The 18,095-nt window shown below is 39.5% G+C and overlaps 1 protein-coding gene across 2 annotated transcripts in view; it reads left to right on the top strand.

Moving 5' to 3' along the window:
- Nucleotides 1-18,095, top strand: part of GLIS3 (GLIS family zinc finger 3) — a 254,534-nt gene that overhangs the window by 53,037 nt on the left and 183,402 nt on the right. The window lies entirely within an intron of this gene.

Raw genomic sequence — 18,095 nt, 5'->3', positions numbered from 1 at the left:
AAGACAGTGGTTCCCAACCTTTTCACTAGTATGGACCAACCTAATCACCCCCCTCCCATTGTTTGTGGATCCCCATCAAAGCCAATTCTAGCCACTAAGTACACTTGGTTAAATGAAAAAGGAAAGAATAGCATAGATATTCAACAGCAATTAATAACATCATTACAAGATATTTAATTGAAAAATAATTGATTGTAATTTTGCAATTTATTTAAAACTTATTTTCTGTGATCGTTTTTATTTACCTTTTTGTTTTTACATGGACCCCCTGCAATATCCTCATGGACTCCCAGTGGTCTGTGGACCCCAGCTTGGGAACTACAGCTCTAATATGAACTCTTTATATTTCATCAGAAATAACTGTTTTTGCCTATCCAAATTATTTCTTTACCTAGCCTGAGAAAGTCACATATGAAACCTTCACAAAGCAAAGAGTAGCTACTATCAGAGTCCATACTTGTCTGCAAGATAAATGGGAAAAAGAGTTGTGGAATATTTATTAGATTGTAATTAAAGTGGCTTGAATTAGGTTAACAAGCTTCCCCTGAGCAGTTAGCCAATATTCATTATCTTTATGGTTGTTTCTGTTAGGAGAAATAGATGATTGAGTCATATATTTCTTTGTTGCAATCCTGTGTATTTTAAAAGAATGTATGAAATCCTGGTTCCCTGAATGCAATAGGATGCAAACAACAGGAGATAGCTTTTTTTCCCTGACAGTTCCTTGCATCTTTCACCTAGCATTCTATCCTGAAGGCATTCTCTCAAGGCGATATTGCAAGGCCAACTACAGGTGCTTTTCTGACTGTGTGTTGGGACTACCTTGCTATGGTTTTGTGTGCTCCTTCAACTTCTCTTACACACAGCTGCAAGCAAATCAATCCCCCACTTCACAACAAATGAGCATATATTTTCTTGGAATAACTGCTGATGGGTATTCAACTAGGAGGAGCTTACTGGGTTTTCTATATATAATGTGGAAAATAAATCCATCCAAGGAAGCAAGTTATTGTCAGTCTGCTTCCAGATAATTGTTGGTGGGTATAATATGTGGAGAGAAATTCTTCACTTACTATTGTACCAGTAAAAACCTTACTGGGTGTAACAAAAACATTTGTGAGCCTAGTTAATGGTTTGTTGTCACTGTAAGGTGCCTGAACCTTTCATTTTGACCAAAAAGATGCCATATTTATGCTTATCAGCCTATTTATGCCTATCAGCAACACTAAAAATGAATTAATGTTTTGCAAGAACAGTGTAACCTGAAGGGCAACAGGAAGGATTTGCTGTATTGCAAACTCTTTTTTTTTAACCTTAAAATGAATGGCAAGTTTTTTACATTAGGATAGGTAGAAATGATTGTGTACAGTAAATGTTTCTGAACCCAACGAACTCTGTGTGTATAACATATTCTTCCATGTCACTAGTAGCATGAAATATAATGTGGCAACAGAAGGAACCAAATGAAATGGAATACTCTTTCTTTTGTATAGTTGGTACTTCCTGAATTTACAGGGTTTCTGCCCTATGCATTAATGTCTAATTGCAGGTGTTTTGAATTATGCCTGGCTAATTTAAAGGGTGAACTTGCCATGTCTTCACTTATTTTTAATAGAGGAAGTACTCTTCTCCTGTGCTCAGTCAAATGCCAAATCTCCAGCCAAACCTTTATTTTTCAAGATTGAGTCTTTACACAGTTAATGTATTTGTGGTGGTACCTATAGTATACTGTATAATTTTCAGATATTCAGAAAGTGAAGGAATTGACAATCTGAGAGAGAGACTAGGACACAGTGGTTGAGAAGGGAAACAAAATACTTGGATTTATTGTACAAATCAAGTGTTTTCACTGTAAATAGTACTGTGGAGGAAGAGGGAGCTTTAAGAAGGACTTATTTAATATACCATATTAAGGAAGAATGCTAAGACAAATCTTTTGCTTCTATGCGAAGAGGAGAGGGGAGAGTTACTGGGGTGGAGGAAAGGGGAAAGGAAGCAGAGTTGAGGAGAGCAGGGAGGTCATGTCATGTTTTCTCAATTTTATCTTGAAATAAATTGATAAGATTCTGTGCAGAGAGAGAAGTTGAGGCAGGAGCAGCAGGTTTGAGAAGTGAGTCAAAATTGGCAAAAATGTGGCTTGGGTACATACACTTGGTGGGGGGAGATTGATCCTCCTGCAGTTGATCTTCTGGACTTCAGTTTAGCATGCCTAGTGGGGACGTGCTAAATCAAATTAACAGGGTCTCCTAGTGGACCAAGGTACTGCTGTCTCCCTGTCAACCTCCCTTAGTGTGGAGATGGCATGGAAGCCTGAATTAAGGTATGTTGACTTTAACTACGTAATTTAATTAAGGTAGCTGAAATTGCAGAACTGTAACAGGTGAGAACAAATTTGTAGTGGAAAAAGTCATTCTGGTCAGGGATTTCTTCCATAGGTGCTTAGAAGTAGGAGAGCGGGAACAGAGATGGTGTTCAGGGTGAGTTGAGGGGGAGTCAGCAGAGCAGACCCAAAAGAGTCAAGTGTGGAGGAGAGTGAGGAATGGAGAGAATCAATAACCAGATCAATGGAAGGAAGGTGAAGAGAAGGCAGAGAGGAGAGGAATGAAAACAGATGAGAAATCTTCAACACCAATGAGCTGAAAATCACAGCAACGTTGGGTGTCAGGGTGTGGGAGCAGAGCAGCAATTGGTGATGGTGAAAGTGACCAGGTGAAGGTCAGAGAAGGGGAAGTCAGAAAAACAGAGATCAGAGAGAGCAGTGTGTGCTGAGGAATAAGTGAATGGATCTTTTGGTGACCTGGGTTGCAGATTGAATCAAGAGGTGAAGGGAAGGAGACATTCAGCTGTGGGTCAACGTGGCAGCTGAACTCACTGAAGTTGAGTGTGGAAGGAACAGAGAGGGATCTGAAGAAAGGTAGAGAGAGCTGTAGGAGCTAAAAATCCAAGAGGGAAGCTGATGGGGAGAAGTTGGGTGGAGGTGGATGACAGCAACATGGAGAGGGAAAGAAGAGAAGAGTCAGATGCATTGTTGCTCAAGAGAGAGAGAGCAGGAAGAGGGAGGAAGTGAGAATTGGAAGTACTAATAATGGAAGAAGAGAAGCCCAACACCATCAATGTGGTCTGATCCAGGGAAGGGAGTGTGAGGTAAAGAGAGTGCTCCATAAGTGAAGGCCACTGTAGATGCTACGTCAGACAAGGCGTTTGTCATACTCTGTCTTTGCCAGGTGCTGGAGGGAGTGAGATATGAAGAAGCTGTGGATTAGCCAGAGCCTTTTAGATGTGGAGTGGGCATTTCAGAGACAGCAAGAGGCAGATGTGAAATAAATAACCCTAAAGCAATAAGCTAACCATGTTATACTGCATGAATGTTTCTGCGAAATCATGGTTTTCAGCACCAAGCAATTGTCAGCAATGGAGAAAAATCCTCCCTTGTTCATGTGTCAGAAAAGGCCACGGTCAGCACATTCATCCTCCCATATTCTGTGCAGCTGTCTATCTGCTGGAGTCAATGTCAATTTATTATATGGTACATTTGACTATTTTACTGGATCTCCTGGTATTGTAATAACGCTGCTTTTCAATGTATCATCAGCACAATATAGGGGCAAAGATGCTTCTAAGCTATATTATGCCAATACTAATAGAACTAGTGCAGGCTAAGATGCATAATTAATTGTTGAGGTTTAGTTGAACTGGAGAGTTCAGTTTTGACTTCTTACAAATAACCTTTTACAATACATAAGGAATGCTAAACCTGCAGTACAGTAATCACCCAAGATACACGAGGGTTGTGTTCCACGCAACCTTTGCGTACCCCAAAATTTGCAAAAGTCAGGGGTTTGGGCAGTGGGTAGGGGTGTGAGAGTGGATTGCGGGGTTAAGCCTGGGGTGGGTTACAGCTGCAGGAGGGGGCGGGGTTGAGCCAGGGCTGCGGGGGTTGGGGATGTGGTGGTGGCTGGAACCAGGGGATGCAGCAGAAGCTGGAACTGGGGCATGTGGTGACATTTGGAGACGGGGGCTGTGGTGGGCTGGAGCTGGGTCATGCAGTGGTAGTTGGAGCCTGGGGCTGTGGTGGTAGCTGGAACCCTCCCCCCCCACAGACCTGCGGCACTCAGGGGAAGAGCTATTTCCCTTTGACAGGGGGGTCTCCTCCCCATCCTGCATCTGGGCGTACCTCGAGGGTTTACTGTATAAAGTATGAATTGGGAGTCAGCTGCATAAGAGCAGGATCATGTACTCTGGATTCGCATATTCTGAGACCTTACTGTATTTTGTTTCCCAATGAGTACAAACATTTAACTGAACAGGGCTGCACAGACAGAGTTAAAATTTCTCCAAGAAAAAATTTTGATACTGAAGTAAATGGATTTATACCAGGGATTGTCTTGTTTCTTTATGTTGATGAAACTGACTTTTGGAGTAGTGTGTAAGAGGAGATGATGTAGCCACTGATGGCATCTGATCATGACTACACAGCCTGCTGTGATTCTGATAGAGGTATAGATGTAGTGTATTTTATGAGTCAACCAACTGGCAGTAGATACAAGAGGCTAATGACTGTGTTTGTTAGATTCAAACTTGGTGACATGCACTGTGGATTTCACTCCCAGGAACCCAGAATATACTTGTACTATTATAGCAAGAGCTAATAGACATGAAACAGTGAAAACAACAGTTAGAGGTCTTTGTGACGGTAAGGAAGTGATCACACAATGAAACTAGGGTGTAGTAGAAGAAAATTGCAGACTGGTTCTAACTGGACTTACTCTAACAGTGAGTTGTTCTGCACCTGTTAGAGATTTGGCTGAATCTACTGTTAGAACTGAACATTCAGATGAAGCAGTAGACTTGGCTGTCTCATTCAGTACATTTTTCTGTGCTAATGAAAACCCTTCTTTTTTCTTTATTGGGGAATGTTTTAAGCATGGAAGGGATTTTTCCCACTGTTGAATGTGTTCGAAGAAGGAATTCCATTCATTGCTTGTTAACATTTACTCAGTTTTCCTAATGCTAATTAGAATGTCACCTGGCAAGGAAACCAAAAGAGCATTTCAGAACATTACAAATGCAAACTTAGATTGTCTTTGTCTAAACAGATATCTAAATATAAATGTTTTAGGTATATTACAGGTGCTCTCTCTTTCAAACTAAATGCTGCTTCTACTCACACATGATCTATCCTCAAGCACAAAACTGCTTTGAAAATGAATCCTTTCTGCTTTCTCAGACTTTGTTAAGGGCATGAAACAGGCTCCACCATGCCTGTCTGTCTTGGATCGCTCCTTGTCCTCTGTGTTGTTAAATCCAACAAGTGTTTCCTTTCAGAATAGTAGTTTTTGGCAGTTCCTTTTAAGTGTTCCCCATAGCATGCCTGCTGTGTTACACACTTTGATTTCATTCTTAACGCTTGTCCCAGACTCTTCATCCTATTCTCTGGAAAAATCTTTTGAGATTAGAGATCATGGAACTCTGTGACAAACCTGGGAATTTGTTATAAATTCATTCAGTTTAATAGCTAATATTTTCCTGAGGCATTTGCTTTAGAATGTGTTTAGATGTCTTTGTAATTTGACTGATTTCCAGTTTTCACATCCATGTACTAAGGTGGAGACAACATTTAAATTGAAGAGTCTGGTCTTTAAACTGTAGATTTTTCAATAACCAAATCTAGTTTAAGCTGGTAAATACAGCTGGTACCTTGAGAAATCATGATCTTATTTCCTTCTGGATACTCCCACAGCTGTTTCTGCTGCTGTTAATATTTTTGAAGTACAGGTTAATTACTAAATATTGAATTTTCCTTTTTATCTAATCTTCGTGATGTGATTTAAATAAATAAAATTAACAGTATTCTCCTATCAGGCCTGGAACAACATCAACTGAACATCTGTTAAATATCAGAAATAACTTGGCTTCCAGAATATATCACATGACATATCAGTCTTGCAAACCTATAAAACCATTGATTTGTGTACAAAGAGCGACTAGGATCTTACAACACTTAAGTAATTGCTAATGGAAACACTAGGAAACATCTTCTATTGTGTATTTTATGTATACAGGAGTTTGAATAACAGCTGTTCAGAAAATTCCATACAAGTGAAACTTTGATGGAAGTCAGAAATAATTTTTTGCAACATCATGAAATTTTTCATTTTCTAATGAGCCCCAGTAATGTACCTACATGCATTTAACATACATTGTTTACAGTATTTACCATATATACAGTGTATGATACATGTAATATACATGCAGTATATTATAGGGGGAGCTTCGTCGCATCCACTGTATTAATGTCATCTAACGCTTTCCATTATAAAAGATTATTGCAATCTCTTTTGAGTTCTAAGACTGCCACTGTTTGCTGCAGGACTTTTAAATATGACAACTCAGGCCAGAGATGTACCTTTTCCCCTGAAAATGTGTTCAAGTTTGGCTAACATGTAAACTATTAAGACCTAATTCCCCTTTCTTGTTCTTGCATTTCTGAGGAAAATTTTGGCAGTGTGCCAAAATAACAACTGGTCACAGACCTTCGGAAGAGTTGGATTCATGCTGCTAGCAAAATGGCAGGAGCTACAGCAACAGCCAGACACTGCACTGAGAATGTCTAGGAACCCAGCCACAAAAGGTGCATGGGCAGCAGTACATACCGTCTCAGGGGGTGCAACATCCTGCAGGAGCTTAACCCTGCCTCCCTAGGAGAACAGAGAGAATCAGGCCAGGCTCCCTGGTATATTTGTGACCTGACAATGAACCTCATGCATGGGGCCATTGGCTCATGCCCAGCTCTACAATAACATCCTTCTGTTGCTAATGTAGTTCTGTAGTTCAAGTGGTGGAAGTCTGTGCTGCACTGCTGGCATTTCAGCATTCAAACCCCGTTGAAGGTGATGAGGAGTTTCTTACAATCCTACATATTAGAGATTGTTGTACCTCAAAAATTAAGAACTGATATGTTCAAACATGTTTAAAGAACATTTAAGTTGTGCAGTCAACGATCTGAAAGTTCAGAAACACCAGGTTTAGGGTTGCCCAGGCAACACGAGTCCAGCCCCTTGTGCAGATGCACTGATACAATGTTCAGTTATAGGATCATGAACCGTTTTTTCCACAGGACCTCTGCCTTATTCAGCAGATGGAATAGATATGTGAGGGACAACAGTTGAGATTGCCCTGGTTGCTGTAAACTGGGCATTTCCTAACTTCCAGGAGCTTGACACTGCAATCTAAATAATGTGTTTTTAACATAGTTTGCTTGTTTGAGAAATAGAGAGAGGCTGAATCTCGGTCATACGGACTTCCCTGGTCTGGCATAGTCACCTGGGTGATCAGGGACTGAAGCGCTCATGGGGAAAAACCTCCAGGCTGGGAGCAGGAGCATTGCTGGGCCAGGAAAGAATGGAGTCCAGGTGGCCTGAGAGGAGCTGCTGCCTGGGTGTCAGCAGCCAGAGCAGCAGAGCTGTGGTGCCCCAGGGGAAGGTGGCCAGATCAGAGTAGCTCTGGTGCCCCCTGGGCTGGGTTGGGGAGCCAGGGCACCCCTAAGGGCTGTCAGAGCAGTGGAGCCTTGGGGACCAGTGGCTGGGGCCAGAGGAGCCATCATGGACCTCCACTGGTCCAGCAAATTCTCTGGTTCAGGACTGGTCAGGTCCCAACAATGCAGGACCAGGTAGGTTCAACATATAATGTGGCTGCAGAGCAGAATAATTAGTGAGAAGCTCCAGTTACTGAGTTACATGTGATGGGATTTTCAAAGGAACCCCAGAGATCTAGTTGCTCCAGTCCATTGTCAATATGCACATTAGTCCATAAAGGTGCGTCTGCACTAGGAACTGATTTCGAAGTTAACTTCGAACTTAGGCACTACATTGAAGTAGCCAGCACAGAGTCTACATGCATTTACCTTTACTTCAAAGTTAACTTCAAAGTAGGGAGCCCAAATTTGAAGTCCTTGCTCCATTCCCGGGAATGGAGTAGTGCCTTACTTCAAAGTTTAACTTTGAAGTAGGGTGTGCGTAGATGCTCAACTTCAAAGTGATTTTTGTAGTGTGGACACAGCCAAAGTAATCTAAAAATCCCACACTTAAGCAGCAAAGTGCATACATACAGCTGTCCATGCTATATATAAAAATGCAGACAGAGGTCCTTTCAAGATGCAGCTCTGTCAACCTCAGGAAGGATATTTGTGAAACCCAATTTCATGTCACAGAACACACTTTAAGAATCTTTCATTTGGTGGTGGTTTAAATTTCATTTCCCATAAGGAGGTATTTGAGATAATTTACCTGAAAATCTGCTTTTTATTTTACAGACTTTGAGCTGTAGAAAATTAGTGTAATGTTTTTGTAAATGTGTTTAAATAGGATTGATTTATGTTTCACTGTAATTCAGAATATGAGCGTAAAGCATATAGTAATGTAAATGGAATTTCCATCCAGTAGCAACACTTTTTCTGTGGTGAGTACTAGATTTTTTAAATGATCATTTCACTGTATAAAGTGGATAGGTAGCAATAAACCGATTTATATTAATTTTCTTTCATTCCCCTCTGCAGGGCTTTAGGGGAGTTCTTTCCAGATTTTCTGGTGTTTTGATAGTATTTTGGTCAAACTATATAAATGATTGAAGCACCTCAAAAGTAGAAATGAGCTTGAAACAATTCTTCTTGAATTAGGGATTTAGTTCTAGAATTGGTTCCAAACTCTGTTTTTTCTGTAAAGGTCTGAACAAAAACCCCTTATTGGATTAATCCTGAAACTAGGGTTTGGAATCTGGATCCAAACTCAAACTCAGACTTCAAAGGACTTTGATTTGGAGTTTAGAGTTAGTGTAGTTCAGAGTTAAGATTGTGCTACAATTTTTAATCTGAATTTGCGTTTATGTTAGAGGTTTCAGCTCAGAGGTATTTGGATGTACAAAATTGGGCGAGAGATTTAATTAAATTAGATGTGTCCATTAGTTTATGATGATAACTGATAATGGGGCCAGTCCTTCAAACATTTCATCCTGGCTGTGTCTACACTTGCATTCCTCTTTCGAAAGAGGCATGCAAATGAGGGAAATCAAAAATGCAAATGAAGTGCAGATTTACACATATCACCTCATTTGCATATTTGTATTTTGAAAGATCTTCTTTCAAAAGAAGAAAAGCAGCGTAGACACAGCTCTTTTGAAAGTACATCCCATCTTCAAAAGAACCCTTCTTTCCAAGATGGGATTTACTTTCAAAAGAGCTGTGTCTGCACTGCTTTTCATCTTTTGAAAGAAGCTCTTTTGCAAGAAGAATGTGCAACTGAGGCACCAGATATGTAAATCTGTACTTTATTTGTATTTTTGATTTCCCTCATTTGCATGCCTCTTTCGAAAGAGGAATGCAAGTGTAGACACAGCCAGGATGAAATGTTTGAAGGACTGGCCCCATTATCAGTTTTCATCATAAACTAATGGACACATCTAATTTAATTAAATCTCCAGCCCAATTTTGTACATGAAAGAGGAATGCAAGTGCAGGCGCAGCCTGTGTGAGTAGGATTTATTTAAATGAGTAGCTCCATTTACTTCTGTGGGCTTCTTGATAGAATTAAGAACTAGTCATTTAGGTAAGAGTTATGGAACGAGGTTAAGGATAAATGGTAAAAGCCCCATTCAGATACATTGAAGTTACACCAGAAACAGGCAAAAACCACTCCTGCAAAACAGATGTAATTTGTTAGGTCTTCCTGTTTTAAAAAATATTTAGTAAAACAATACTGTGAAATATGTCTCTTACTTCAGAAAGGAAAAACAGTTTTAGATAAGAATTGTAAGCTTCTGCTTAGAGAACTGACATCTCATTCACTAGGGATTAAGCTTTTAATTAAGAATTAATGCTCTAGCCCATTGCAAAGAACCTTTTAGACATGTGACACTTTTGATTTATTCCAAGTGTTCAGAGTGAAATTCAGTGGTATGCTCTGTAAAGGACAAATATGGAGGTTTACTTGTGAATGTAGGCCTTAAAAATAATGTTAAAGGTCAAATTTTACAGAACGGCTATCTGAGTGTTTGTAGAGGATAGTTAAGAAGGGGACCGTTGCCATATTCTTTGTGCACGTTTGCATGAGTAACTTTCCATTATTTAAATATGTTGCTAACCAAAGGCAAATTAACTATTCGTAAGGATTTTGATCACTGCTCCTTATTTAAAGTTCAGGTAATCTTGATTTTTTTCAGAATTCATGTTTTGCTTGTTTCTGTTCAGAGTGAAATGAATGTATGTAATATAGTGCTTAAAGAAATACAAGTGAGAGAGGTGATATTGCAGATTCCAACAAGAATACGGTTTATGTATCTGAACAGCCCCATTTACTTGAATGGAGTTCCTCATGGGCACGCTCATTTAGTTCAGTTGATTTAAAATGTGATTACTCAAACACATAAAATCAAGTACAAGCATGGCACTTTGCATACCAAGACCCTTGTGAGTAATTTCATGCATAGATTCAAATATCCAGGGGTTAAGAATCAATAACAACCAGGAAGTTCAAAAATAGGGGCAGAATGGTTCTCTTTCTGGCCTAGACATTTTCCCCTTTGCCCAGCTTATCCCTCTCTCCTCTTCACACAAGTAGCATTGCCCCTTTGTTACAGTTTACAAGCTTAAATATGTTCTCCCCACAACATTAACATTCTGCAAGTATTATTTTCCTTACGTTCTGTCTCTTTTTTTGAAAGTTTATAACATTTTGTTCTGATTCAAGGCAACTAGTAGAAACAACAAAAGCAAAATCTCACACTTTGATTTAGTGATGCGTTGTCAGTCCTTAACACGGTGTTTCCACAGACATGTTTTACCTCAGATTGTGATAAATCTTTTGAATGGGAGGTGGCAGTCCCCACAAAAATGGAGGCATGAAGGACTGGAAATGTTGGTATTTGTTTTTCTATTTAAGTAAAAGATGCTTTTTTACTACCAGAACTAAAGCTGGAGCCACAGCCATGTTGCAAACAACCTTATACTAATTTCCCATCACTGGAAATACTTATTCTTTTTTTCTGAAAACTATGTTGGATGTTGCTATAGCACAGAGGTGAATATGTGATATCTGACATCTGGGGGAGAAGACCTTTTGGAGATATATTCCCCCAGCCTATATTTTCTTAAACAGTTTATGCTTGAAACAGTCTGAGTTGGGAATGAAGAGAAATGGGAACATGATGGAAAAGGACTCTGTATTTCTCCGGACCAAGATATATATTTTAAAGCATCAGTACATTTGTTAATTAAAAAGCAAGTCTAAGGTATTCCAAGTCTAAGCCATGAATTGTGTAACAATGAAACCCATTGTCTGTCTTTTTGTTTGTTTGTTTTATGTTTGTACAGAACAAGTTCATTGTAACTGGAACTTCTCTAGACCCTGAGGTAGAGTTTGCATATTCTGAATCACAGAATCATAGGGCTGGAAGGGACCTCAGGAGGTCATCTAGTCCAGCCCCCTGCTTCAAGCAGGATCAACCCGCACTAACTCATCACAGCCAGGACCTTGTCCAGCTGAGACTTAAACACCTTGAAGGGTGGAGAATCTACTACCTCTCTAAGCAACTCATTCCAATGCTTCACCACCCTCGTAGTGAAGTAGTTTTTCCTAATATCTAACCTACACCTCTCCCTCTTCAACTTCAGACCATTACTCCTTGTTTTGCCATCTGACATCACTGAGAATAGTTTCTCACCCTCCTCTTTAGATCTCCCCTTTCTGGAAGTTGAAGGCTGTTATTAAATCACCCCTAAGTCTTCTCTTCTATATACTAAACAAGCCCACATCCCTCAGCTTATCCTCATAGGTCTTGTGCTCCAGCCCCTTAATCATTTTTGATGCCCTTTGCTGAACCTGCTTCAGAAAATCCACATCCTTTTTATACTGGGCGGCCCAAAACTGGACACAATATTCAAGATGTGGCCTCACCAGTGCCGAATAGAGGGGAATAACTACTTCTGTAGATCTGCTCAAAATGCTCCTCCTAATGCACCCTAGTGTGCTGTTAGCCTTCTTGGCTACAAGGGCACACTGTTTACTCATATCCAGCCTTTCATCCACCGTAACCCCTAGGTCTCTTTCCATCATACTGCTGCTGAGCCAGTCAGTCCCTAGCCTGTAACAATGCTTGGGATTCTTCCGCGCCAGGTGCAGGACTCTACACTTCTTATTGAACCACATCAGATTTCTTTTGGCCCAGTCCTCTCTCTCTACCCTCCAACGTATCTACCTCTCCCCCTAGTTTTGTGTCATCTGCATACGTGCTGAGGGTGCAATCCAGTCCCTCATCCAGGTCATTAATAAAGATGGTGAACAATACCTGGCCCCAGAACTGGGCCTTGTGGCACTCTGCTTGAAACCAGTCACCATCCAAATATTGAGCCATTGACTACTACCCGTTGGGCCCTCAAGCCAGCTTTCTATCCATCTTATAGTCCAAGGATCCAATCCATATTTCCTTAATTTATGGACAAGAATGTTGTGGGAGACCATATCAAAAGCCTTGCTGAAGTCAAGGTATATCACATCCACTGACTTCCCCATGTCCACAAAGCTTGTTACCTCGTCATAGAAGCTGAAGCACTGAAACAATTTGAGGATTTCACTCTATTGCACTATACTTTGTCTCATTACTTGGGTACTGGTGCAGTTACCACACTTTTCCATTTTGTAGAATAAATGGAACACATTTCCAAAGGACTTGGACTGTGCAAGGCTTTCACATGGTTTTGGGACAAGGTTAAATGTCATCTAGCCTGAAAAATGAAATCAAATTGTACTGGGATCCCCTGACATGGTTGTACCATAATGTAGATGGGCCCTTAGCATGTCACCACAGTTAGGTGTCATAGTAGTACTAAGATAGGGTCTGAATTTGTATGGGATTCAGTCCTCTTCTTCTAGTGAATTGCTACCCCCATGTCCCCTGTATTTCTGAGTGAAACTGAGTGAAAACAGGGTGCCCATTTGGTGGAGGCAGTGATGAGGATACATATTAGGGCTTGGGTGGGTTGCTAAGATGAATAGGAGGCAGATAGTAGGAAGCTGTGATGATAAGGGAAGCTAAAACCACCTTCCCCTAGGACAACCAATATACCTGGAGCCAAGTTGGTAGCTACATCTAAGTTCCCTGTAAATGGGTTCAACCGCACTGCAATAATTCTTTGAAATTCTTATTACCTATTTAGAGCACTCATTTTCCAGTGTCATTTTAATATTGGTTGCTCACCATCACCATTGCTGTCACCATCATTTGTGACGAAGGACAGCAACTTTTATCTTTCAGGGGCCCAGCTCTTGAAGATTAGCACATTATTATGAAGTCCAAGATAATTGAGAGAGATGTCACTGTGCTGAGCAATTCTTTTTTATGTTCTGTTTTGTGGTTTGTGATACTGAAATGTAATATTTCCCATCTGTTCATAAAGTAGCTTTTTTGTTACAAAGAGTTGTGAATGCTTTCCCTCCTGGAATGCTTTCTTTTGGTCACGAACTAGCACAGGCTTAAGAAATGAAAATAGTTCTCCATGGACACTTTTGATTCATTTTAATAAATACATTCCCTTTGGCTCTTTACTATATTCCTGAGTGGTTTACACTAGCAATATTTCCCCAAGGAGATCAAATGTAACCATTATGTACTGCCACAACTCTTGTTCAAGGTCAGTCCTAGAGCGCACCTGATGGAGATATTTTCGTAATAGCATTCAAACCTGTGTTTTAAGAAAGTTCAACTATGCAAAAAAAATCTGGGGCAACAAACAATTAAATGTCATTGATTCTAATTAGGATTTGGCAAATAATGGAATGACAAAGTTTCTTTTGTTTGGCGAAAAGCCTACTTTGCCTGCTTACTAAAATGCATGGATTTCTTTCAGGGGCTTTATATAATCAGTATGACAAAGTTTCAGTCTTGTGATCTTTCATCTTTCTTTAAGAGATTCAGCCTCACTTGTCAAAACTTGTTTAAGTCTCTTGTGTGACAGCAGTCCAGCACAGAAGTTGTTACATGGAGTGACAAAGAGGTCTATGCTCTTTGTTTATAGAAACCAGGGAACATTTCTGCACTTAACAGTTTGTTGGGTTTATTAACTTTATCTGTAGTACTTCTATTGGTAAGCATGCCAGTGGTGATAGCCTTGTTCCTCTCCGAACAACTGGCAAGGACTCTTGTTTTTCTGGCTGTTTGGGTCATTGAGATCTGAATCAACTGTGTGAATTAGGAATTTGAGCTTTGAGTTGTGATACTGGTTTTGTACTGTGCCAGTGAAATGGGGCCATTATGGCAGAGGAAAGAGGCAATTGGGTTGAGTGATTATTCCAGAATTCGTTATAATTAGTAGTTCTGCAGATGTAATAAATCGAAGTATATCAGTGAGTCACCAACACTTTTCCTGACCATAAAAATTAAGAGCAAACATCAACCAGCTGCAGTTTCAATGGCGTATTTTAATGGTGGGAATTTGCTAAAATGTGTGCCATGTGTAATGAGATTTAAACTTGTGTCAAACTAAGGGATCAGTCTGCCTCATTGCCATACTTTTCTGTTACCTGATCCATTCTTGACCTTCAGAGCTGTGTTTTGCATGATTCTTCACCTCAGCTTTGATTTAAAAGAAATCTTAAAATAGAGGGAAATTGCTACTGTATTAATGCATGCATGTAAAATACAGGAGCTAAATTTTCAAGAATGATGGCCCATTTTTCAGATATTAAAGTAGAGCCTACTGAAGTTAATTTGAAAGTCTTTGAGAAATGAAAATGTAAAATTTATTTTTTGCAATAGATAAAAAACTCATACTCTCCTAATTCACTGTCTCTCATTTTGTTGCTTAAATCTGGTCAGTATTTTGGCTTGATTATTCACTAAACCTCCAAAAAGAAAACACACAGCTCTGCAATTAAATGTACAGAGAAACACATAATTCTACTTAATTTGCTGTAAATCCAGTAACATCATATGGGATTTTTTTTAAGTTGATTCACATCTTTACAAAGAAAAAATAGCCTGAATTTACTCTCCAACAAAAATTCCCTATTTCAAATATCCAAGGAAATTATTTTTTAAAGCTATAACATAATAAATACCATTTATAAGTAATGCCCCAAATATTTAGCACTTGAAAATGTTGTTAAACAGATCAAGGCCTAAAAATTATACATAAAGTGTGCAGTACTGGATTTGTATAGAAAATCCTCGCAATGTTTAGGGTGAGGACAAATAGAAAACAAAAGGTACCATGTCCCAGATCCTTAATAGCAGTAACAGTGCACTGTATTTATTGTTTGCCTACAATATTTTCATCCAGATTAGCCTGGGGCTGTAGATAAAAGACCTTCCAGTGAGGTGCTGTTTTCTGTTGCTTACAGTAATACCACAGGAAGTAAGAATACCAAGATATTCCTCAGTCATTTAATTTCATTGAACTGTAGACAAACATGGTCTGCTAGAAGATTGTTTAAACAAGGGAAGGTGGATTTTTTTTTAAATTATTTTTAGGGTATTTGGTTACTTTTAAAAACTGATATCAAACTTCTTTCTCCAAAAAATTTGTTGTTCATAGAAACTTGTTTATCTGACTGTAAAGTTCATTTGAAATGTCCAAATATAGTTCAAAGCATTCAAAACATGTTTGTTTTTAAATGATTAAACTTGCAGTAATCTGCATGGTTGCAATGGTTTACTTTACCCCCAAATATAAATAGTTTGTTGATATGATTGCTGACAAGATTATACAACATGGGTGGATAGTGAAATGCTTTGATACATGACTGTGTATGAGGGGAGAGAGCTTCTAGATACATGATTATATGCAAGTTCCTATGTGTTGTAGCAAACCTGATTTAAATTCTTCAGCAATCTTAATACTTAAGCCCAATTTCTTTGGCAAGCCAGTTCTCAGGTGTGTTGCAATTGCTTTGGCAGCATGAAATAAACTGAAAGGAATTGCAAGCATGTGTTTTATTTAATGTTAAAATGAATAGCCATCAACACAGCATACTGTGTTATTAGCAGTTGATTCTACTGAAACACCATCTAGTCCAAAATATCTAATTAGTGCACATGCTACATTATACAAGGTGCCTGAGGTGATCCCTTTTATTACACTGACTACTGGTGGTGAAAGAAGCAACCCAAGATGATCCATATGAAAGATATTACCTCATCTTCTCTGTTTCTGTAATGTTCTTGGGCTGATATGGCTATGGTAAACCTTGAAATTCACTGTATGGTCAGTGATCAAATATAACTGTCCATAGTCACTATTGAGGCAGCGAGTGGGGTGGAAACACAGGAAAACAAAGGACTTGACAGCTATACCTATGAGAGTGGGAGAGAGAAGTTGTTTCACAGATGTTATCTGTGGAATCCTGTATATTTCACAGCAAAAATAATTCTGTGGCCATTTCTGCTATATGGCTGCTTGGGCCAAGAGATAAGAAGAAAAGATTAGAAGAAAGTTAAATTGTAGGAATAATTTATCAGTGGAATTTATTCATATGGGAAGAGGTTCTGACACCATCACTACAGGTATTCGGGGGGGGAGTAAGTTAGCTTGTAGCCCTGCCAAATGTGCAGGTGTAGAGTATGTGACCTATATATATGGCCTCGTAGTGTGTTTCAAGAAGTCTACCAAGGAACTGTAAAGTGTGGTCTGAATTGATTAGCTGTACTGTTGAACCTCAGAGTTACAGGCTGCCCAGTCAAACATGCACCTTATTTGGAATCCAAAGTACCCAAAGTGGCAGCTGCAGAGACTGCTCCCCTCCCCGCAGCAAAGCAAAAACAGTCTACAGTAGCCCTATGTTAAATGTAAGCTATTCAAAAGAAGGCAAAAGCAGCATTTTTCTCCTGTATAGTCAAGTTTCAAAGCTGTAACATTTTTTTCATTTATAGGTGCTCATAACGTTGGGGTTCTACTTTATGCATTTTAATATGCAAGTGCAAGTTAGCATTTAGGCATGAATCATTCTTTACTGTGAAGCTCTTTAAATTCTGCTTTGCTTCACCAGCCATATGTAAATGGAGATTTTAGATTTCCAAGAACAATCATTTTAAAAAGTTCTGTTTCTCATTCTCAAAAAAAAAAAAAGAAGAAAATCTTAATATATCTATTATCTAAAATGTGTTGGGTCCATTTACTATTCATTCTCTTGGCCAACAAAATAGCGACATCTTGGATATTGGACAAGAGTATGGTCTTCATGACTCATGGCAATAAAACTTTGTCTGTTTTAGCCAGACTGTCCTCTCTGTTAAAGAAAGTTATTTCAAAGTCACCATATGTTCAAAGAGAATGTGAGGAGGTTTTATTCTCTCTTCTCATTTGTGCTTCTTGTATGTTTGTTTTTTGGATAACATGAAGCAGAGATATTGGCTACCATATGAATACAAGAGTGTATAATTTGCAAGGTTGCTATAGGCATACATTTTCAGGACACAAAAAATAATTGATTGGTATGACACTGATTCTTTTTCACAGAAACAGTAGATTCTGTTGAGAAATTGGATGAATCAGGAATAACACATGAAGGAAAATCAAACAAAAATAAAACACTTTGAGAATAAATAGAACTAAATGGTAGAGTTGTAAAAGCATGAAGTGTCTGATCCTTCTGAACCAGGCCCTCCACCGTGGGCAGGGGAAGGGTCAACTGCCCTGGGGCCTGGCAATTCAAAGGGTGCTGCCAGCTGCTGGTGCTGCCACCAGACACTCATTAAATCACTTATGGAATGCCGCACAATGCACTCCAGAAAGGTGCTGAGGGCTGACTGCCCTGGCCCTGCCTCTTCCCCTTCCACCCAAAGCTCTGCCCCTTCCTGGAGCGTGGTGCCAGCCCCCCTCCCAACACAGACACCCAGTGAGTCTGTCAGCTCCCCTATTCATACACACTCCAGTTGACAACAACAGGCATTTTGCATAGCCAATGACTGCAGAATCAAGCTGAAAGTGGATAAGATTTTATTGTAATTTAATTTGGCATAATTCTAGTGTCAGAGCCAAAACAGAACGAACGAAAGATTTTAGTACTATCCTGGCTTTTGGCTAACCTCACCTGACCTAATCAGAAAATGAC

The sequence above is a fragment of the Carettochelys insculpta genome, chromosome 5 (genome assembly GCF_033958435.1).
Source record: "Carettochelys insculpta isolate YL-2023 chromosome 5, ASM3395843v1, whole genome shotgun sequence".
In the NCBI taxonomy this organism is placed as follows: domain Eukaryota; kingdom Metazoa; phylum Chordata; order Testudines; family Carettochelyidae; genus Carettochelys; species Carettochelys insculpta.
This window is presented reverse-complemented; position numbering and strand designations above follow the sequence as displayed.